The sequence below is a fragment of the Arachis hypogaea genome, chromosome 16 (genome assembly GCF_003086295.3).
Source record: "Arachis hypogaea cultivar Tifrunner chromosome 16, arahy.Tifrunner.gnm2.J5K5, whole genome shotgun sequence".
In the NCBI taxonomy this organism is placed as follows: Eukaryota; Viridiplantae; Streptophyta; class Magnoliopsida; order Fabales; family Fabaceae; genus Arachis; species Arachis hypogaea.
The window spans coordinates 37463229-37487067 of NC_092051.1; the positions used below are offsets into that span (position 1 = coordinate 37463229).

A 23839-nucleotide genomic window follows, 5' to 3' on the forward strand; every position below is an offset into this window, starting at 1 on the left:
AATTGAGTTTGTATCAAGATCTCAGTTCGGGAAGTAGATACGACTGCTCTTAAAAAGAGTGAGCTCAACCCGAGAATTACTTAGTAACAGTGTTAAAACAAATTGCGTCGAAATACTAGTAGCAAATTTATGTCAAATAAAGTAAAATGGATAATGAAATAAATAATTAAATAAAGAAAACTTTGAATAAATGAAAGTGTAAAAATTTGAGTTTTAAGAAAACTAAAATAACAATAAAAATGTAAAGAAATGAAAGAAAATGGATTAAATAGAAAACAAAAGGAAACTAGAAGTTGGCTTTTAACACTCACATGCACTTGCACTCCATGCTCTTCTGTTGCATCGATGGGATTGGAAATTTTGGCAGAGGTTTATCTGTGATGATCTAGTATTTTTTGAAGAAGTCCCAAAACTCTTCTGAGTTTCTACTATTTATAGATCATGGAGATGGACATTTCATGGGTATGTTGTTCACTACCTTACTTCCTTCTTTTTCTCAGTCATAACTTTGCTTAATCAAGAAGAATCTTGTCCCCAAGTTTTGACACCCATGTCTTTTTTGGTCTTCAAATCCTATGTTTTCTTCAGCTTTCTCCTCAAATTTTGCACCCATGTTCTCTACTCAATCTAAAGGTCGAATAGCAAGTCTTGATGCTCAAGAAAAGGCAATAACTACCTTTCGACTTTGACTCTCTTTGTACCCTCTTTTTTCGACTTCAGCTTACCTATTTCTACTTTTATAATCGAAACACTTTTTCTGTAGTCAAAACCATCAGCAGTCGAAACGCTCCCTTATCGAAAAAAGAATTCTATTTTTTGTACCAACACAGTTATATAAATTTTATCGTCCAGGAAAAAAGCTATTATAAGTTTGAGTAAATAAAATAAGTTTAAAAACTGGCTCTTTTAAATTTTCGTTTGATTTCTGCCTCGAGGCAATACTATGGAGACAAAAATAAAAATATATTGATGAAGATTGAAGTATAGAAAAATTGGATAATCATTAGTAGAGCATAACTCTTTGTTTGAGTTTCACAAATAAAGGCCTCACATGAATTTAATGGTTTGCTTTGAAATTTTTATGTCTTTGAATGCACTAATTAAGATCAGCATAGTATTGGGTGATCCACCCTTTCATAATCTTAATTTCTGTCTTCTGTTGTTCGACCAACCAGTTTGGATCAATTTCCTTTGCACCCAGCATATCCAAGCAATGACATCCTAAAAATTGGTCATATTTAAAGTTGACAAATAAATAAAAAGGATGTGACATGAACGAAGTATATAAACCTATCTTTCTAATTATAATATTTATACCATGAAAAATTATTTTATTGCACTACTAGAATTTTAACATTTACTAACACTTTTTATGTAACACTTTTTAAAATGTTAGTTATACTAATAAAATTATACTTTTAACAACATTTATAAAATAAATGTTAGAAAATATAATTTTTTAAAAAAAGAAAAATAAACATCAGATACAAACGTTACCAAATAGGCAACGTTACTAAAGTTTTATGTTTGAACGCATCTTCTTTGCAGTTCATTTTCTTCACGATCGAGATCGAATTTCTTTCTCGTTTTCTTCTGAATCAAGTTTATCTATCCAAATCAATTTCTTTCTCGTTCTCTTCTGAATCAAGTTTATCTATCCAAATCATTAACCTCAATCGGTTCATATTCTTATTCTCGATCAAGGTTTTGCGATTTCAGTGCGATTTGAATCATTCTCGAAATTTTGATTCGCTTCTCGATTTCGATCTCAATTTTGGTAAGAATTTTCTCTTTTCGTTCATTCTATTCACTTTGTTTTCAATTTCTCATTCCTTGCTAATTTTGACTGAGATCTGAATCGTGCTTCAACCTAGTTTCTCGAATCTTTCGATCCTTATAGTTTATATTCAATTTCTTGCACTTGTTTCTCTCTTTGTTTTTTCTTTCTTAGTATTTGTTTCTGAAACTGTGTTCAATCCTCTTTAATCTTCACTTAATAATTATTAGTTGATTTAGATATTTAATTGGTTATTTAGTAGTTAGGTTTTGGATTTAGGTTTTAATTAAGTTGTTTAAGGGGTTGGCATCTAATGTGACAGGAAGAAAAGTAGTGAGGAAGAAAGGATTAAGGATTGATCTTCAAATTTGGGATAGTTTGTTTGAGGTGAACTATGAGTAGAACATGTTTGTGAATTTGTCTCAGTGAATATAGGTACACTACTGTGATTATCATTTGATTATGAAGTGAGCATGTAATAGTTACTCACCAATTTTAAATGAAAACTTGCGCATTACTATTTAGTTTATTATTATTCTAGTTTTTAAATATTTCATGACCCTCTTCCTTGCTGTCCTCTTTCGTATTCAAGCTTATGTTTGCTTCTGGCTTTGCTGGCTGAAACTCTCCTTCAATATTTGAGAGAATCAAGACAAGAAGCATCGTCTTCAAGTTCTTAAAGTGGAGTTATTACTACTACTACTACTACTACTTAGGGAGGTAATTAATTATACAATGTAATGGTTCAATGTATATCTCGTTGTGGTTCATTTCTAGCTGTCTTATTTTCTTGTCTCCTTCTTCTAATTAATTAAATGTTATTGGAACACAGAATGCATGATACTATATATATATAATTTGATTAAAAAAACTTATATATAAAATAAGTAAATTTAAAGAGGGAACTACCTACACACGGGTGGCGTGTATATATATATATATCACATTCCTTTTGTAATTTTGATTGGCATGGTTAGGGAAGAATTAAAGAGAGAAGAGAGGATCACAGATTTTGACATAGTCCTGCATTATTTGATTTGGCCTTTGTGACAATAATAATATCCACGTTAGTCTCTTTGGTGTTTAAAGTAGAGACTATTCTACTATAATTTCTCTAATGTTGCTTTATTTTGTACTAATAAAATGGAACACTTTGAGAAATAATGTTCTATACCTTTTTGTCTATGACACCATAGTGCAACAGTAATTACTAATAATGTTCAGTATCTCATATAGACCCATACCTATACTTCTCTTTAGCTTAATTGTTTATTTTTTTTGTTTCAGTAAACTTGATAAACATGAATAAAAAAAGAAAAATAGAACCATTTATGAATATATAAATCTTCAGTTGTCATGATTTAATGATTATTAGCAGTTTAGCAATACTCTTTTTAATTTTACTTGTGGTATGAGTATGACACTGTGGCTATGATAATGATATCAGTTAGTTGAGTAATTGACTCTCTTCACAGGGTCCTAGCTGTTCCCTTTGACAATAATTATGAAATTTTTTCTTAGGAGATTCTTTCTTATGTTTTATTTTACAAGAAGAAATAATTTCTATTTGGAGGTGTTCTTTGTTGTCCCTGCTACTAACATCCACCAGTTGGTACTCTAGGTTCATATGCACCAATAGCAGCTTCATGGCCGAAAAAGAAGATCCAAAAAGAATTTAATTTTTTGAGGTTTAAGCAATCAAGTTTAGTATTTCGTTGTGAACGCATTGAGGGAGGGCCTACATGCCAAGAATGTAAGAGAAAATATATTGTGAAAGTGCCTTCTGGACAATCTTTTGAATCTGAACCTCCAGGTTTTGATTCAAAAAGAATTTTGACCTCTATTAAAAATTTATTGGATGCTTTCTATAGGTTTTCCAGGCCTCACACGGTTATTGGCACCGTAAGTTGAACCTCTTCTAGAATTTATCTTTAAGATAGTACATGGATTGTAATACCCGATCTAACTGAAATTAATTAAATAATAAGTTAAATAGGAGCGAATACGGTTGGAAGATTTGGCAATTGGAATTTGATGATTTAAATATGATATTTGGATTCTGTGAATTTTTCTGAGTCGGAAGACATAGTTTCCTACGTAAAAGTGCGCAGTAGAATTTTGACCGGCAGTACCGGCTGAGACTTGTCTGGTACTGCAGCTGAGAAAATTGATTATGAGTAAGTAGGATTAAGAAATGAGGAATTATAATTAGGGGAGGTAGAAATATTTGAAGTGCGATTTAGAGCGCTAATCTTAAAGGTTTTGGTCCAAAATTGGGCCAACGGACAAAAATAAGTGAACCGGGCCTAAGTGGGCCCAAGACCCAACATATATAAATATTAGTTATGAGTATTTCAGCTCATTTTGCCCTAAAGAAGGGGTGTTGGGCGCTGAAATTGGGAAGAGAGAAGAGAAGAGAGAAAACCTAACTCTCTTTGATCTTCAAACCACCATAACTTGAGCTACGGAGCTTCGATTGACGAGCCGTTTACGGCCACGCGTTGCTCTTTTCATTCTCTACAATTCTATCTAAGTTTGGTGGTGAGTATTCCATTCATCTCTGCCCAGTTTTCGAAATTCCCCACTATTACACGTTTTTGGGTAGTTAGTGTTGAAATCTTGTGATTTTGGGTGTTTAGGGATACTCCAACATGGATTCTAAGTGGGTTCTATCCCTACTTGATATAGGCTGAGGTAAGAAGTGCTCAAACACTTGTAATTTGTCATTTTTATGAGCCCTAAGTTGATGTATGTATGTGATATTGGTTATGTTAGTGTATTTGGTGATGTTGGTGCACAATTGGGAGATTGGTATTGCTTGAGGAGCTTTGGTAAGGCTTGGAGCTAAGGTTGGTGAAGAATTCCAAAAAAGAGGCTCAATTGGTTTAGCTACAAGAGGTACGGTTTAAGTTTCATTTAAGTACCATGTGTTGTGATGAGAATTCCTAGGCTAGATGCCCCTAGGATTAAGTTTGGATTATGTAAATGGTTGGTGCTAATATGCATAGTTGATATGTAACGTGAATTAATGATTAGGTTGAGAATTGTGTGACCTTGTATGCTTGGTGTATTGAGAATTTGATGTACTGGGTAATGAGTATTGATTTTGTGGTTTATGAATTTAAATTGTGAAAATTGGGCCGGAGGCCAGAAAGAGGTAAGAAAAGTAAGTCGATGTGTGCATTGTATGATGGCATAAGTGATTGGATGAATTTCAGATAATGAATATATGAATGATTAGGTTGGTTATTGAATAATAAGGTTTGAGAAGTTGAAGTGTGGAATTTGGTAATTTTGGGTGAATTTATGTAGATGAGGTATGTTTGGTTCGGTTGAGATATATTATGTGATCATATATGTGATTATGATTATTGATGCCTTGATGGTATGATGATGCATTAGAGATATGTATGTTGTGATATATACTTGGGGAATGATTAAGGTTGATTTGTGGGTGAAATCACGTGATAGTGAGTATGATATTGATTATGTATAATGATGGTTGATTGGAAATGGTATTATTGGAAATTGGGATGAGGAAGGATGTATGACAAGATATTGTGTTTGTCCTTTAGCCATTTGATTGAGAAGTGTTAAAATGGTTGGATATGGTTTTGGAAATTTTTGGTAAAGTGTCAATGTGTGAGTTGAGGATGGCTTGATGTGGATTTTGGTACATTTTGATTGATTTCAAAAAGGGTTGAAATTGGCATGTTTTGGTTGATTTTGAAAAGAGTTGAAAATTGCTTGTTTTGAAAATGGCACCTTGTGGTTTTGTATGAAAACATGGTTTTTGGGCACACTTTGACGGGACATAACTTGGACTACGAATCTCTGTTTTGTACCAAATCTGTTTAGAAATGAAATTGGATCCGGGATGTCCATGCCGTTCGAAGAACGGGTGAAAAATGATTTAAAATGAGAAAGTTATGTCCGTTGGAAGATTGGGGGTTGAATCTGTAAATTCTGCAGCTTTTAACTTAGAAAATTTTTAGCAAAATGACCCTTCACGCGTAAGCGCACTTGGCACGTACGCGTCGTTCTTCAAGAGGGCACCATCCACGTGTGCGCGTGGTGTGCGCGTGCGTGTCGATGTGCTGCACCCAATGCCCAGCTATTTTCCAGAGAGTTGTGCCAGAGTTGTGCCAGTTTTGTGCCTGGGCGCAAGAGCACCCACGCGTACGCGTGGCTGACGCTTGCGCGCCGTTTGGATATTTTTCAACCCGCACGTTCGCGCGTATGACGTTTGCGTGTCGATGAGTTTTTGGCCATCCGTGCGTGCGCGTAAAGTGCGCGTACGCGTGGCCCTGTTTTCATGCTAAAGATGGTTTTTGAGTTTTTAAAGCCAAATCTCATACTTCTAAGCCTCTAATCTCATCCCTTAGGTATTAAATCATTATGATATGCCTAGCAATGAGGAAGGAACTAGGGGATGTGGTAACTTACGAGTGAAGCAAGGGAAAAGGTTATGATCAATGATGATCAGATATGATTATATGAGATATGGAGGGTGACGGTGGAAGTACCGTGTAAGCCATGAGCCGAAAGGCTATAATTATTGATAAATGGCCGGTTCTTGATTGAACCATGGACCGGATGGCTGAGTTATTGCTGCGTTACGGCAAGGCCATTATTGTTTATGGCTGAGTATAAATGCCTATATGATTAATAAATGAATGTGTTACATGGATAACAATGAAAAAAGGTTGAAATGTGATGTGTGACCCCGGGTAGTAGGCAGTGGCGTTGTCCACTTGCTCCGGGTATGAGACGGAAAAGGATGTTTATGATAAATGAGTTTAATTATGGAGTTTTGAACACATGTGTATTTGTGATACCTAGGTAGTAGTAAGGTGGTGGTTCGTCCCGCTTGCTCCAGGTTAATGTTTGAGATTTGATAACAGTGATGATTGCTTCTAAACTGAACGAATGTATGTTTTGAGATCCTGGGTAGTAGCAAGGGTTGTGGTTCGTCCCACTGCTCCAGGATAGAGATTGAGACCCTGGGTAGTAGCAAGGGTTGTGGTTCGTCCCACTTGCTCCAGGTCAGAGATTGTGACGCCTGGGTAGTAGCGGCAGTAGTGGTGAATCCACTCGCTCCAGGTTGAGCTTGTAAACACCCGCCTGGGTAGTAGCTGCAGTAGTGGTTATTCCACTGGCTCTGGGTTGAGCGGGTAGTAGCAAGGGGGTTGTAGCTCAAACCTACTTGCTCCGCAATGGGTGTTTCTGTCCAATGGTTAGCTACCAGGACATGTCGGGTTGGCTATATAACCGACAGATGATATCATCAGCCATAGGGCAGGCATTCATCATTTGCATATGTTTGAATTATTTGGGTTTGCCATTTGTTTTGGATTTCTACATCATATATGCCATGTTACCTAACTATATGCTACTTGTTCTACTTGCCTGTATTGCTTGTGTTTGTACAACTGAGAGGCCCCTCATGCTGGTGTCGGTGGGTGTGAGGGCTGTTCTTGATGGGATGAATTGATGATGCGATTACATGATGATGATGATTATTGAATGAGATAACTAGAGCTTCCTGGGTAGACGCAGTGATGTGGTTTCACTAGCTCCAAGCGAGTGTATGATGTATTGATATAGAATTGCTGAGGCAGAACAACTGGTGATGATTTTGCTTATAATTCTGAGTCTGATTCGTGGAAGAGTCAGCGAGTTGGGAAACATGTGAAACATGCATTGAATTTAGCACTCCCTTATGACAGTTGCCTATTCATGGATTAGGGAGAACCTAGGATGAATAATTGGTGAAGAAGTTTAGGATGCTTAGTGAGTTTTTATTGCAGTACATTGAATTTATTTGGCACTTTTACCGTACTGGGAACCCATGGGCCCGGGGTTCTCATTCCGTATATATCTCTTGTTTTTCAGATACAGGTCCAGGTGCTCAGAAGTGAGCTGTGGTTCGTCTGAGAGACGGCGAAGATATTTATTTTCTCTACTTTGTGTTTTGCTTAGAATCTCTCCACCTTTGTTTTGAAAAGATTATATTATGTATTGAACTCTTTTGGAACTTGCCTATAGAGGTTCTTATGTTTTCTTTTGGAGAGATTAGGATATACTGTTGTCATCTACTTTCATACTGTACCCTAGTCGGCCTAAACTTCGCGGGTCGCGACTAGTGGCTATTTACTTATGCTATAAATATCTATCTCTTAATCTCCTTTATGCCTTGCCCATATATCGCGTTCGGCTTAGCAGTTTAACTTTTCTTTGTCGAAACGTGAGTGATACGTCTTCACGATTTTATTTCTACTCTTTTCAGGCTTCTCGATTAATACTCCTTTCGAAAATTACCTATATTTATATATTAAAAATCCACCTGAGAGTCGTACCACCGTAATATCATTGACTTATGACTCGAGCATAAGGATTTGAATATTAGGGTGTTACATTATGGTATCAAAGCAGTTCGTCCTCGTGAGCCTGAGGGATGGAACTGCTTATGCTTCAATGCATACTCTGAGTCTGTGCCTGTGCTAGTTAGGGTATCTAACTGATACATCTAGCATGAAGTCCATGAGTGTACCTTTGGTACTTTGAAGCACTATACTTCCGATATTGAGACTGATCAACTTGATATCGATTGTTTGGTGTGTATAGGAACCAGATGGCACCTCGTGGACCTGGTTGGGGACGTGAAAGAGATCGTACTAATGCGCAGGAACCGGAAATCAACCCGAATAACCCGGTAAACCTTATGGCGGTGTTGGAGAATATGGCTGCTGCTATGCAGGTCACTGCGGAGGCTCTTGGGCAACAGATGAACAATAATGGCAATGGCGGAAGGGAAGCTCAGGGCCCGATGACACTGGCAACCTTCTTAAAAGTTAATCCACCTAAGTTCAAGGGAACCACCAATCCGACTGAAGCTGATACTTGGTTTCAGGCCATGGAGCGAGCACTGCAAGTGCAGTTGGTGCCTGAAGAGCAGCGTGTTGAATTCGCTACCTATCTACTCACGGGGGAAGCATCGTATTGGTGGCAAGGGGCTCGACGTCTCCTGCAACAGGGGAATGATCATATCACTTGGGATGCCTTCCAGGTGGAATTCTATAAGGAGTACTTTCCGAATTCCGCCAGGACAGCCAAGGAATTGGAGTTACTGCAGCTAAAGCAAGGTGTTATGTCCGTATCTGAGTATACAGACAAATTTGAGGAGCTATTCAGGTTTTTCCGCATGTGTCAAGGAGCTCCGGGAGGCTTCAAGGAATGAAAATGCATTAAGTATGAAGGAGGGCTCCGGAGCGACAACTTAAGTTCAGTGGGACCAATGGAGATCCGAACTTTTTCAGAGTTAGTGAACAAGAGCCGTATTGCTGAAGAATGTGTGAGGAAGGCTGTTGAGGCGAAGAATGACCGTCGGGAGTCCCACCGCAGGGAGCACAATCAAGAATACCCAACAAGGGGTCAAAAGTTTAAGGGGAGAGGATTTATACAACACTTTCCCCAAGGACGGAATAACTTTACGAAGAGTGAGGAGTCCCAAAGAAACGGTAAGGGAAAATGGGCAGCGGCTGCTTCTGATGTTTTGAGCTGTCAGAGATGCGGAAGTTATCACCCATATAGGCCGTGCCGATTGGGGTTAGGTGTATGTTACAAGTGCGGGTTACCAGGGCATGTATCAAGAAATTTCCAACAAGGAAAGAGTTAGGATGCGGGCCGATTGCGACAGTAAGATTGAGGTAATTGCAATAATCAGGCTTAAAGGATAGTGCGTGATTTTATAATATCGCATGTACAGTAAAACTGGGAATGTCAAGCTTAATATTATACTGAGAAGTAAACCAGATGGTCCGAGTAAGGATTTACCTTAATACAAATGGATAAATGCCTGAGATGTAAATGATTTTCTGTTGAGAATGATGTGTTATGTTTGTTATGTAGTTGGTTGATTTCTGGATTCTTGGTGAAACGGATTGAACCCGTGACTTTTAGTTCCTTTGATTTAAATAGATAAGGAATGGTACGGTCCTAAATGATGGATTTGGAAACATTGATTTGAAATGCCAGTCATGCTAAGTTGTGGTTGAGTACTTGAGGAAATAAGTGATGAAACTAATACTTGACGAGAAATCAAAGTGGCATAGTGGAAGCTTGCTAAAGCATTAGCATAGTATGGTAATAATAAGGAAAAGTGGGGTATGATTAGAAATGCTTTATGCTTTGAGTACTTAAAAATTTAGTGAGCTTATGCATATAATGATTCTAGATAATTGGAATTAATTGTGACTGTGAGCCTTGATGGTTCTGAAATGGATGAGGAAATTATCATTGATGCGTAATCTGATTTAGATGATGAGAGAGTGCAAGTTGTCGTATTTGAGAGATGAGTACTATGATGTTTGGTCATAGTGACCTTGGATTTAGTTTGGGATTTATAATGATTGGTTTTGAAAGACGAATGTGAAAACCATTAAATTGAAATGTTGATGCGGTACTGAGATTGGTTTGAGGAACCCGTGACGGGTGGTAAACTCCAATTTTTAGGGAGGTGCTGCTGAAAAATTTTTTCCCAAGAATTTGAAGGAGTGTTGGTTATATTTTTGAAAATGATTTTTGATCTGAGTAACTTCAACAAAAGAGATGTGTCTCGAAAGCTTTATATAGATTATTAAAGGAAAGCGGATTCTTAAGGGTTTGTCAGCTTGTTAGTCCAAACTCATTGAATTCTAAAAACGAAGAAACCTTTGATTGATTATAGTGATGTAGGATAATGGCTATGATTAACGATGATGGCAATCTTATTGATGACATGATTCGAGATTTAATAAGGTGTGAGTTGATGAGACGGTAAAAGTAAGGAACGAGGCTGTTGGTCGGCGTTGAATGAACGACCAAGACTCTCAGGGATAGAGAAATCAGAGCGCAACAACGGAAGCGTGCAGAGTAAAAAGACCTTGGAACTGTTATGTGTTGGATATAAAGGCATACTACGTGCGCGTACTCGTAGTGATGGATGGAATTTTCGAGGGCGAAAATTTCTGTTAGGGGGGTAGAATGTAATACCCGGTCTAACTGAAATTAATTAAATAATAAGTTAAATAGGAGCGAATACGGTTGGAAGATTTGGCAATTGGAATTTGATGATTTAAATATGATATTTGGATTCAGTGAATTTTTCTGAGTCGGAAGACATAGTTTTCTGCGTAAAAGCGCGCAGTGGAATTTTGACCGGCAGTACCGGCTGAGACCTGTCTGGTACTGCAGCTGAGAAAATTGATTATGAGTAAGTAGGATTAAGAAATGAGGAATTATAATTAGGGGAGGTAGAAATATTTGAAGTGCGATTTAGAGCGCTAATCTTAAAGGTTTTGGTCCAAAATTGGGCCAACGGACAAAAATAAGTGAACCAGGCCTAAGTGGGCCCAAGACCCAACATATATAAACATTAGTTATGAGCATTTCAGCTCATTTTGCCCTAAAGAAGGGGTGTTGGGCGCTGAAATTGGGAAGAGAGAAGAGAAGAGAGAAAACCTAACTCTCTTTGATCTTCAAACCACCATAACTTGAGCTACGGAGCTCCGATTGAAGAGCCGTTTATGGCCACGCGTCGCTCTTCTCACCCTCTACAATTCTATCTAAGTTTGGTGGTAAGTATTCCATTCATCTCTGCCCAGTTTTCGAAATTCCCCACTATTACACGTTTTTGAGTAGTTAGTATTGAAATCTTGTGATTTTGGGTGTTTAGGGATACTCCAACATGGATTCTAAGTGGGTTCTATCCCTACTTCATATGGGCTGAGGTAAGAAGTGCTCAAACCCTTGTAATTTGTCATTTTTATGAGCCCTAAGTTGATGTATGTATGTGATATTGGTTATGTTAGTGTATTTGGTGATGTTGGTGCACAATTGGGAGATTGGTATTGCTTGAGGAGCTTTGGTAAGGCTTGGAGCTAAGGTTGGTGAAGAATTCCAAAAAAGAGGCTCAATTGGTTTGGCTACAAGAGGTACGGTTTAAGTTTCATTTAAGTACCATGTGTTGTGATGAGAATTCCTAAGCTAGATGCCCCTAGGATTAAGTTTGGATTATGTAAATGGTTGGTGCTAATATGCATAGTTGATATGTAACGTGAATTAATGATTGGGTTGAGAATTTTGTGACCTTGTATGATTGGTGTATTGAGAATTTGATGTACTGGGTGATGGTATTTTTGTGGAAAAACGAATTTTCCAAACACCAAAAACTCACCGGCAAGTGTACCGGGTCGTATCAAGTAGTAAAACTCACTTAGAGTGAGGTCGATCCCACAGGGATTGATGGATCAAGCAACTTTAGTGGGTGATTAGTTTAGTCAAGCTAACATTGAGTGATTTGAGTGACAATTGAAGCAGCAGAAAGTAAATGACAAGAGAAATTGAAGTTACAGAAAATAAATTGCATTGAAATTTAAAGAGCAAGAAATGTAAATTGCAAGAATCTTAAATGACAAGAAATGTAAATTGCATAAAATGTAAAGGGCTGGGTGCTGGAAGCAATGTAAACAGAGAAGCAAAATTTCAGTGAATAAGAACTTAGAGCAATTGCAAGAGTTGTAAATTGCAGGAAATGTAAATTGGAAGCAATGCAACAGAAAGTAAAACTGCTTGAAGAATGAAAACAGAAAGACTATGCTTAATTTGCAGCAATTTAAAAGAAGGTTGAAGATCTCAGGAGTGGAAGAGACTAGAAAACAAGTCTAGATCTCAAATCCTTCCTTGATCCAACAAGAAAACAATATTGCAGAAGAAAAAGAAGATGAAAGCAATAAAGGAAACTCAGATTTTATGCAGAAGAGGAATAAAGAGATTTCAGATCAAGTGAAACAGAATTCCTTCAATTCTTGATCCAAAATTTAAAAACAGAAAAGAAAACTAAGAGAGAAAGCAAAATGAAAACTAAAGAGTGCACAAGTCCCTATTGGAGCTAGCCTCCTTTCTAATCGAGCTCCCTTTTGAAAATGAGAGTGATGCCTTTATATAGGCTTTTTACAGAATAAAATGACATTGAAATGAAAAACAAATTAAATGAAAATCCTAATTCTAGCTTGTTCTTGTGCCTTTGAGTGATGATGTGGGCTTTGCTTGCTTTGGATTTAAAGAGAAATGGGTTTGGTTGGCCTCAATTCAATTTGGTGAAGAATTGAATTTAATTGGAATTTTGGTTGAATTTTGGCCCATGGTCCACCTCCCAGGGGAAAGCTCGGCTCTTGGCAAGAGCTTTGGCCAAGAGCTTTGGTTCCCTTCCTTGCCAAAGTGTGCGCACGTTCCTTCCTTGTGACAAGAGAACAAAGCTCTTTGCAAGAGCTTAAAAGCTCTTGTGCCCAAGAGCTTTACTTGTCCTTGAGGTCCATGGTTCAAGTCTTGGGTGAAGCATTTGCTGGCCATTTTCCTTGGCACAAGAGTAGCGCCTAGTGTCTTCCCTTGGTATCCCTCTTCGAATCCTGGTGGAAGCACTTTGATTCATTTTTGCTTGTTTTTAGCCCTTAAAGATTCCTTTCACTCGTGCCTCAATTCTATGCCAAATATGGATTGCCATACATCGTTGGAAAGCTCTGAATGTCAGCTTTCCAACGCAACTGGAAGCACATCAATCGGACTTTTGTAGCTCAAGTTATAGCCCTTTGAAGGAGGCATGGTCATGCTGTGAGCGCCCAGATTTTAACTTAGAGAAAATTTTGCTTCCAATGCTCATTTTCCTTGAAGCAAGCCCGAAAAAGCTCTTGGGCAAGAGCTTTTAAGCTCTTGGCAAGAGCTTGGCTTTTGATTATTTGAAGTAAAGCTCTCCACAAGAGCTCTAAAGCTCTCGGCAAGAGCTTTGTGCTCTTGCTCCTTGTTTTGAGCCACGCTTTTCTTCCTTTGGGCCATGCTTCTCTTCCTTGATTTGGTCATGGGCCATGCTTTTAAAAGCGTGGCCTAAGCCTCCAAAGTGTGCTCCAACTTCAAAGTGTGCCCAAAATTCCTCTTTTCTTCTTTTTTAGCTTATTTTGTGCTCTTTTTGCTTCTTTTTCTTCTTATTTCCTACAAAGTTTATCAAATCAAAAGATCAAAGAAATATACCATTTAAGCACCAAAGAATGCAATATTTAAGCACTAATCATAAATTTCTTGTATGAAAAAGCATAGAAAAACATGACATGTTGACATGTCATCACAACACCAAACTTAAACCTTGCTTGTCCCCAAGCAAGAAAAGAATCATGCAATTAAGATTGACAATCCAAGGTAAGAAGAATAGCAAGTTAATGTTCATGGTAGGCTAGTTTTCTAAGCATGCTACAATCACAAAAGAGATGTAAATGATTGATGCTTCTATCTAGCTCAATTTATGAAATCTTTTCCTTATTTTTCTTCCTTGAAACAAGTTTTTGATTTTCTTATTAGCTTCTCCTTTTGGGTGCTTTGCCCCATGAGTTAATAACAAAGCTACGATTCTAAATGCTTTGTTTTCAAGTATTACCACTTGATACATAAGCACCACAAGCATTTGAATTAGAGGACTTCATTAAGCTCATTTTTCTTTTCTTTTCTTGACTCTCTAATCATTGATGCTCAGAACCTTGAGCTTTGAGGGAGTGCTTTTGCACTTGAGCCTAGCCTTGACTTCTAAGTGTTTTGTTTTCAAGCATTTGGCTTGATACATAAACACCACAAGTACTTAACATATTGTCATTGGTACTCAGAGCCTTCAGCTTTCTCATTCTTTCCCTTTTTCTTTTTTGCCTTAATTTGTATTTGCTTCTTCAAGGTTTTCATGATTTTCAAAAGATTTCACAAAATGTACTAGATAAAAACTTCAATTAAATAAAATCCAATGCAATTGAGCAACAATTAATCATACTAGCTTTCCAATACTTGTATGCACATGCTAAGTTCTTCTTTAATGCCTTGTTTGTTTATGATCATGATGCTTTACTGCTTTAAGCTTTACAAAACTCAAGTTTGTAGTCATAATGGCATGGCAACATGTTACAAATCAATATTCAAGCTATGCTTATTCATACCACACATGCATACAGAGAATATAAAGACAATCATGCAAAATAAAGTGCTGGAAACAAAGGAGAGGAAAAGGAACTTTACAACCTTGTAGTCCATCTTCTCTATTATTGTCATTTTCCTCTTATTCTTCCCTTTCCCTTGCCAAACTCAGAATACTTGTTCATCCTCAAGCAACAATTAGAACAATGGCTATGGGGCTAAGATGGATCATGAATGTCTTATACAATGAAATGTTAGTAGCACATGTGTTTTAAGCAAGCAAAATTAAAGATCATAATCAAGGCACAAGAGACAAAGACATTTTGATTGCATAGATAAGAAGGTGTGCACAATACATTGCATAAAAGATAAGTGGCACACCAAACTTAGTGTGACACTTTCACTTGGAATTAATGCAAGTATCTTGTAAGATTTTGAATCAAATTTTGTTGCATAGCAACACCAAACTTAGAATGTAATCATATGTCAATTTATTTGAATTAAAACTAAGCAAATGAAACTGTTATTTGTTAAGTACAATCACCAAGTCAAGAATTTGTCATGAATAAAGCTCTCTTGGTGATGTATAAACAAACATAGTGAATAAGCAAACTAAAATGAGAGCATTTAAAAAAAAATGACTAAAGACAGTAGAATGAAAAAGTGTCAAATTAAAAGAGAGAAATAAAACTGCAGAGGCATTATGATTATGCAGACAAGTAGTGTTGCTTGAATGAATTGCATAGAAAATAAGTGGCACACCAAACTTAGAATCTTGGTGTGTCACTTTCATTTTTGATTCGATGCAATCATCCAAAAAGATTGAAAACAATTTGTTGCAAGGCAACACCAAACTTAGAATGTAACCATATGCCAATTTATTGAATTTAAACAAAACAAAGAACGAAAACAAAGCAGAGAAGAAATGTTACCTATGGTTGGGTTACCTCCCAACAAGTGCTCTTTTAGTGTCATTAGCTTGACATGTTGTTCTTCACTTTCTTCCTCTTCTTCCAGTTTGTTAAGAGGAATGACCTCAAATGAGGGAAAGATTCAGCTAGTGTCCCTTGTCTTGGCCTTTCCTCAGCAAGCTTCCATTTGTAAATAGCTTGATTGAGCTTGCTTGCTGGATTAGGGACAGAATTGGTGCTCTTGCTAGTTGCCTTCACTCCTTTGAATTCAAAACTTGGTTGCTGTGTGATTATTGGAGTCTTGTATTCATCCAGAGCCTTTTGAATTGGTGGTTCCATGAACTCTTCCTTCATGTGCTTCTCTGCCTCACTTGAGTGTAACTTTTCTAGAATGACTTCCTCACTTTCTTGCTTTTCCACTTCCTCCCTTGCACTCAACATTTGCTTTAATAGCTCTTTTATGGAGGAGGTTTGTTGTTCTTCCCAAGATTTCTTTATCTCCTCTTCATATTTTTCGATCACAGATTCAAGGAAAGTTTGTGAGGGTTGTGAATGTTCATGTTCCTTTGTCACCTCAAGTGTGGTTTTATTTTCCACCACCTCATTCTTCATTGAAAGTTCACTTGATTCAGTAGCCTCCTCATCTTGTTCTTCCACTTTATCCTTCACATCCATCAATCGGTCTTTATTTTCCTTGCTTAGTGGTTCTGAGCATTTCCCTATGTTCTCCAATTGCTCATCCATCTTCTGAAGACGGATTTCTTGTTCTCTCCAGGATTGTTGTTGTTCCTTCATGAATTGTTCTTGTCTTTTCAACAATTCTCTGGATTTTTGAAGTGGATCTTCATTTTGCTCGTCCACCTCCTCCTTCTCATTTAGCGTTTGATTGATCAACACTTCTATGTTTTTGAAGGAGTTCTCTTGTTCTTTCCATGATCTTTGTACTTCCCTTTCATGTCTTTCAAACATGGTTTCAAGCTTTGAGGGGTCTTGGTTCATGGAAATTTGTGTGGATGGTGAGTTTTGGCAAGGATTTTGTGTGGAGACAAAGTCCAGTGATGAAGAATTTTCAGATGAAAAACTGGAAGGTGAGGTTGGAAAATTTTGTATAAGTGAATTGATAGTACGTTCGAGTGAAGATGGCTCTTGATAAGTGGAATATGGGCTCTCAAATATTTTCTGGTTTTGCTCCCCCCAGCCATCATTAGAATAGCAACTTGCATCATTTTGTGGTGGAGGAAGATATCCCATATGATTTTCTTGCTCATCTTGTGTCTCTGAAGCAATTCTCCATGGATTGGAGTGCTTAGAATTTGTATTTTCTTGGTGATACTCCCAGCCACCATTAGAGATTGGTGATGGTGGGCAGTATCCCATAAAATTTGTTTGATCATAAGATGAGTTGAACTCCATTTGAATTTTGGAAAACACAACACCAAGGAAAATTGAAATTGCTCATATCAGAGATGAGAATTTCTTAGTGAGGCAAAAACTCAAACACCTTGGTTTCAATCTAAAACAGAAAACAAAAATAAAGAAAATGCTTGATCTAGACTTCTCACCCACTTAATCATTGTTGATCTAAATCAATCCCCGGCAACGGCGCCAAAAACTTGATGGTATTTTTGTGGAAAAACGAATTTTCCAAACACCAAAAACTCACCGGCAAGTGTACCGGGTCGTATCAAGTAGTAAAACTCACTTAGAGTGAGGTCGATCCCACGAGGATTGATGGATCAAGCAACTTCAGTGGGTGATTAGTTTAGTCAAGCTAACATTGAGTGATTTGAGTGACAATTGAAGCAGCAGAAAGTAAATGACAAGAGAAATTGAAGTTACAGAAAATAAATTGCATTGAAATTTAAAGAGCAAGAAATGTAAATTGCAAGAATCTTAAATGACAAGAAATGTAAATTGCATAAAATGTAAAGGGCTGGGTGCTGGAAGCAATGTAAACAGAGAAGCAAAATTTCAGTGAATAAGAACTTAGAGCAATTGCAAGAGTTGTAAATTGCAGGAAATGTAAATTGGAAGCAATGCAACAGAAAGTAAAACTGCTTGAAGAATGAAAACAGAAAGACTATGCTTAATTTGCAGCAATTTAAAAGAAGGTTGAAGATCTCAGGAGTGGAAGAGACTAGAAAACAAGTCTAGATCTCAAATCCTTCCTTGATCCAACAAGAAAACAATATTGCAGAAGAAAAAGAAGATGAAAGCAATAAAGGAAACTCAGATTTTATGCAGAAGAGGAATAAAGAGATTTCAGATCAAGTGAAACAGAATTCCTTCAATTCTTGATCCAAAATTTAAAAACAGAAAAGAAAACTAAGAGAGAAAGCAAAATGAAAACTAAAGAGTGCACAAGTCCCTATTGGAGCTAGCCTCCTTTCTAATCGAGCTCCCTTTTGAAAATGAGAGTGATGCCTTTATATAGGCTTTTTACAGAATAAAATGACATTGAAATGAAAAACAAATTAAATGAAAATCCTAATTCTAGCTTGTTCTTGTGCCTTTGAGTGATGATGTGGGCTTTGCTTGCTTTGGATTTAAAGAGAAATGGGTTTGGTTGGCCTCAATTCAATTTGGTGAAGAATTGAATTTAATTGGAATTTTGGTTGAATTTTGGCCCATGGTCCACCTCCCAGGGGAAAGCTCGGCTCTTGGCAAGAGCTTTGGCCAAGAGCTTTGGTTCCCTTCCTTGCCAAAGTGTGCGCACGTTCCTTCCTTGTGACAAGAGAACAAAGCTCTTTGCAAGAGCTTAAAGTCTTGGGTGAAGCATTTGCTGGCCATTTTCCTTGGCACAAGAGTAGCGCCTAGTGTCTTCCCTTGGTATCCCTCTTCGAATCCTGGTGGAAGCACTTTGATTCATTTTTGCTTGTTTTTAGCCCTTAAAGATTCCTTTCACTCGTGCCTCAATTCTATGCCAAATATGGATTGCCATACATCGTTGGAAAGCTCTGAATGTCAGCTTTCCAACGCAACTGGAAGCACATCAATCGGACTTTTGTAGCTCAAGTTATAGCCCTTTGAAGGAGGCATGGTCATGCTGTGAGCGCCCAGGTTTTAACTTAGAGAAAATTTTGCTTCCAATGCTCATTTTCCTTGAAGCAAGCCCGAAAAAGCTCTTGGGCAAGAGCTTTTAAGCTCTTGGCAAGAGCTTGGCTTTTGATTATTTGAAGTAAAGCTCTCCACAAGAGCTCTAAAGCTCTCGGCAAGAGCTTTGTGCTCTTGCTCCTTGTTTTGAGCCACGCTTTTCTTCCTTTGGGCCATGCTTCTCTTCCTTGATTTGGTCATGGGCCATGCTCTTAAAAGCGTGGCCTAAGCCTCCAAAGTGTGCTCCAACTTCAAAGTGTGCCCAAAATTCCTCTTTTCTTCTTTTTTAGCTTATTTTGTGCTCTTTTTGCTTCTTTTTCTTCTTATTTCCTACAAAGTTTATCAAATCAAAAGATCAAAGAAATATACCATTTAAGCACCAAAGAATGCAATATTTAAGCACTAATCATAAATTTCTTGTATGAAAAAGCATAGAAAAACATGACATGTTGACATGTCATCACTGGGTAATGAGTATTGATTTTGTGGTTTATGCATTTAAATTGTGAAAATTGGGCCGGAGGCCGTGAATTTTGGGCCGGAGGCCGGAAAGAGTTAAGAAAGGTAAGTCGATGTGTGCATTGTATGATGGCACAAGTGATTGGATGAATTTCAGATAATGAATATATGAATGATTAGGTTGGTTATTGAATAATAAGGTTTGAGAAGTTGAAGTGTGGAATTTGGTAATTTTGGGTGAATTTATGTAGATGAGGTATGTTTGGTTCGGTTGAGATATATTATGTGATCATATATGTGATTATGATTATTGATGCCTTGATGGTATGATGATGCATTAGAGATATGTATGTTGTGATATATGCTTGGGGAATGATTAAGGTTGATTTGTGGGTGAAATCACGTGATAGTGAGTATGATATTGATTATGTATAATGATGGTTGATTGGAAATGGTATTATTGGAAATTGGGATGAGGAAGGATGTATGACAAGATATTGTGTTTGTCCTTTAGCCATTTGATTGAGAAGTGTTAAAATGGCTGGATGTGGTTTTGGAAATTTTTGGTAAAGTGTCAATGTGTGAGTTGAGGATGGCTTGATGTGGATTTTGGTACATTTTGATTGATTTTAAAAAGGGTTGAAATTGGCATGTTTTGGTTGATTTTGAAAAGAGTTGAAAATTGCTTGTTTTGAAAATGGCACCTTGTGGTTTTGTATGAAAACATGGTTTTTGGGCACACTTTGACGGGACATAACTTGGACTACGGATCTCTGTTTTGTGCCAAATCTGTTTAGAAATGAAATTAGATCCGGGATGTCCATGCCGTTCAAAGAACGGGTGAAAAATGATTTAAAATGAGAAAGTTATGTCCGTTGGAAGATTGGGGGTTGAATCTGTAAATTCTGCAGCTTTTAACTTAGAAAATTTTTAGCAGAATGACCCACCACGCGTAGGCGCACTTGGCGCGTATGCGTCGTTCTTCAAGAAGGCACCATCCACGCGTGCGCGTGGTGTGCGCGTGCGCGTCGATGCACTGCACCCAATGCCCAGCTATTTTCCAGAGAGTTGTGCCAGAGTTGTGCCAGTTTTGTGCCTGGGCGCAAGAGCACCCACGCGTACGCGTGGCTGACGCTTGCGCGCCGTTTGGATATTTTTCAACCCGCACGTTCGCGCGTATGACGTTTGCGCGTCGATGAGTTTTTGGCCATCCGCGCGTGCGCGTGGAGTGCGCGTACGCGTGGCCCTGTTTTCATGCCAAAGATGGTTTTTGAGTTTTTAAAGCCAAATCTCATACTTCTAAGCCTCCAATCTCATCCCTTAGGTATTAAATCATTATGATATGCCTAGCAATGAGGAAGGAACTAGGGGATGTGGTAACTTGCGAGTGAAGCAAGGGAAAAGGTTAAGATCAATGATGATCAGATATGATTATATGAGATATGGAGGGTGACGGTGGAAGTACCGTGTAAGCCATGAGCCGAAAGGCTATAATTATTGATAAATGGCCGGTTCTTGATTGAACCATGGGCCGGATGGCTGAGTTATTGCCGGGTTACGGCAAGGCCATTATTGTTTATGGCTGAGTATAAATGCCTATATGATTGATAAATGAATGTGTTACATGGATAACAATGAAAAAAGGTTGAAATGTGATGTGTGACCCCGGGTAGTAGGCAGTGGCGTTGTCCACTTGATCCGGGTATGAGACGGAAAAGGATGTTTATGATAAATGAGTTTAATTATGGAGTTTTGAACACATGTGTATTTGTGATACCTGGGTAGTAGTAAGGTGGTGGTTCGTCCCGCTTGCTCCAGGTTAATGTTTGAGATTTGATAACAATGATGATTGCTTCTAAACTGAACGAATGTATGTTTTGAGATCATGGGTAGTAGCAAGGGTTATGGTTCGTCCCACTTGCTCCAGGACAGAGATTGAGACCCTGGGTAGTAGCAAGGGTTGTGGTTCGTCCCACTTGCTCCAGGTCAGAGATTGTGACGCCTGGGTAGTAGCGGCAGTGGTGGTGAATCCACTCGCTCCAGGTTGAGCTTGTAAACACCCGCCTGGGTAGTAGCCGCAGTAGTGGTTATTCCACTGGCTCTGGGTTGAGCGGGTAGTAGCAAGGGGGTTGTAGCTCAAACCTACATGCTCCGCAATGGGTGTTTCTATCCAATGGTTAGCTACTAGGACATGTCGGGTTGGCTATATAACCGACAGATAATATCATCAGCCATAGGACAGGCATTCATCATTTGCATATGTTTGAATTGTTTGGGTTTGCCATTTGTTTTGGATTTCTACATCATATATGTCATGTTACCTGACTATATGCTACTTGTTCTACTTGTACCATATTTGTGTATTACTTGCCTGTATTGCTTGTGTTTGTACAACTGAGAGGCCTCTCATGCTGGTGTCGGTGGGTGTGAGGGCTGTTCTTGATGGGATGAATTGATGATGCGATTGCATGATGATGATGATTATTGAATGAGATAACTAGAGCTTCCTGGGTAGACGCAGTGATGTGGTTTCACTAGCTCCAGGCGAGTGTATGATGTATTGATATAGAATTGTTGAGGCAGAACAACTAGTGATGATTTTGCTTATAATTCTGAGTCTGATTCGTGGAAGAGTCAGCGAGTTGGGAAACATGTGAAACATGAATTGAATTTAGCACTCCTTTATGACAGTTGCCTATTCATGGATTAGCGAGAACCTAGGATGAATAATTGGTGAAGAAGTTTAGGATGCTTAGTGAGTTTTTATTGCAGTACATTGAATTTATTTGGCACTTTTACCGTACTGGGAACCCATGGGCCCGGGGTTCTCATTCCGTATATATCTCTTGTTTTTCAGATACAGGTCCAGGTGCTCAGAAGTGAGCTGTGGTTCGTTTGAGAGACGGCGAAGATATTTATTTTCTCTACTTTGTGTTTTGCTTAGAATCTCTCCACCTTTGTTTTGAAAAGATTATATTATGTATTGAACTCTTTTGGAACTTGCCTATAGAGGCTCTTATGTTTTCTTTTGGAGAGATTAGGATATACTGTTGTCATCTACTTTCATATTGTACCCTAGTCGGCCTAAACTTCGCGGGTCGCGACTAGTGGCTATTTACTTATGCTATAAATATCTATCTGTTATCTATCTCTTATTCTCCTTTATGCCTTGTCCATATATCGCGTTCGGCTTAGCAGTTTAACTTTTCGTTGTCGAAACGTGAGTGATACGTCTTCGCGATTTTATTTCTACTCTTTTCAGGCTTCTCGATTAATACTCCTTTCGAAAATTACCTATATTTATATATTAAAAATCCACCTGAGAGTCGTACCACCGTAATATCATTGACTTATGACTCGAGCATAAGGATTTGAATATTAGGGTGTTACATGGATCGTATGGTTAATACTTTAATTTATTTGTTTGAACCAGTTTTTTGGATTATTGTAATATTCTTATCATTTTAAAACTAATCACTTTATCTCTATTTGCATAGGCATTGAGCATAGTTTTTGTGTCTATCCTAGCAGTGCAGACTAAAAGATAAGGTATGGATCTTGGTAATAGAAATAAAAATATTGGTGACTAATAAACGCTTTTCTTTTGTACCTGTCTTCTGAATTATTCAAGTAGAATTTCTATGTGATTTATTAGTTGCTATGTGAGCAATAAGGATCAAACTCTATATCTTTTGGTAATAGAAGATTTAATATCATGTCATGAAACTGTCTCTCCTAAAAGCTTAAGTTGTTAGGTAGAGATACATAAATTGTTATATATCTATCAGCTTGTAGCATGTCATTTACTACTTTTGGTTATTTATTTATTAACTTTTGTATGCAGGAAGATCTGTTTAAATTACTTGGTGAGAAACATCAGCTCTATGAATTTCTGGATACATTCTACGTGCAATGCTCATATATGCTTTTCAACAAGGAGCATGTCAAAGCTATTCTTTCAGAAATTGTTAAACATAAAGCTGCAGAGAATGAACAACGGATACAGTCTTACATGAATATGTTGGTGGTAAGGACATGATGTTTCAGGTGCAGTAAATTATTGCATTGGGTTATTGGAAGCACTTGTATCTTCTGTTCCCAAGGTGAATTAGATAGATCCTAGTTTAATTTACTCACTTTTCTCTTATTGTTTGTTTAGTATTTACTAATGTCTACAATGTGTTCTTCATTTTAAGGTTGTAGAGAGTCCTGTTGATTCTGCATTGATCCCGGATAGGGCACCATTGTCAGCATATCAATACTTCAAAAACGTGAGAAATTTTCTGGTTGCTGTCCAGTTATATAAGAGAATGATATGGCTGCAAAATTAGTATGTTAATTGGTGTTATCTTGTGATGTTAGATGACAAACAGGGAGCACTTGAATTCCTCAAGTTAATATTAGCATGAATTTTATTATTTTGTTGTAAATACTTGTATGCAGTCGAACTGATCTTTACTATTGGGAAAGTTTGTGCAATGTAAGCATATCGAAGAAATAGGAAAATTGATTTATTGAATCAATTTAGTGTTTAAATATTTTGGATTTAATTTGTAAAGTGGGTGTAGAATATTGTAATATTTTTTATTGTTAACAAGAAAGATCTTTTGTAATA

General features: G+C 37.6%; 1 long non-coding RNA gene across 1 annotated transcript; it reads left to right on the top strand.

Annotated features, from left to right (window-relative positions):
- Nucleotides 1-1523: 1523 nt before the first annotated feature.
- LOC112759077 (uncharacterized) lies at nt 1524-23839 on the top strand. Its single transcript, XR_011874200.1, has 6 exons — nt 1524-1777; nt 2370-2497; nt 22722-22773; nt 23069-23327; nt 23421-23495; nt 23587-23839. It is a non-coding gene; the product is annotated as an uncharacterized lncRNA (long non-coding RNA).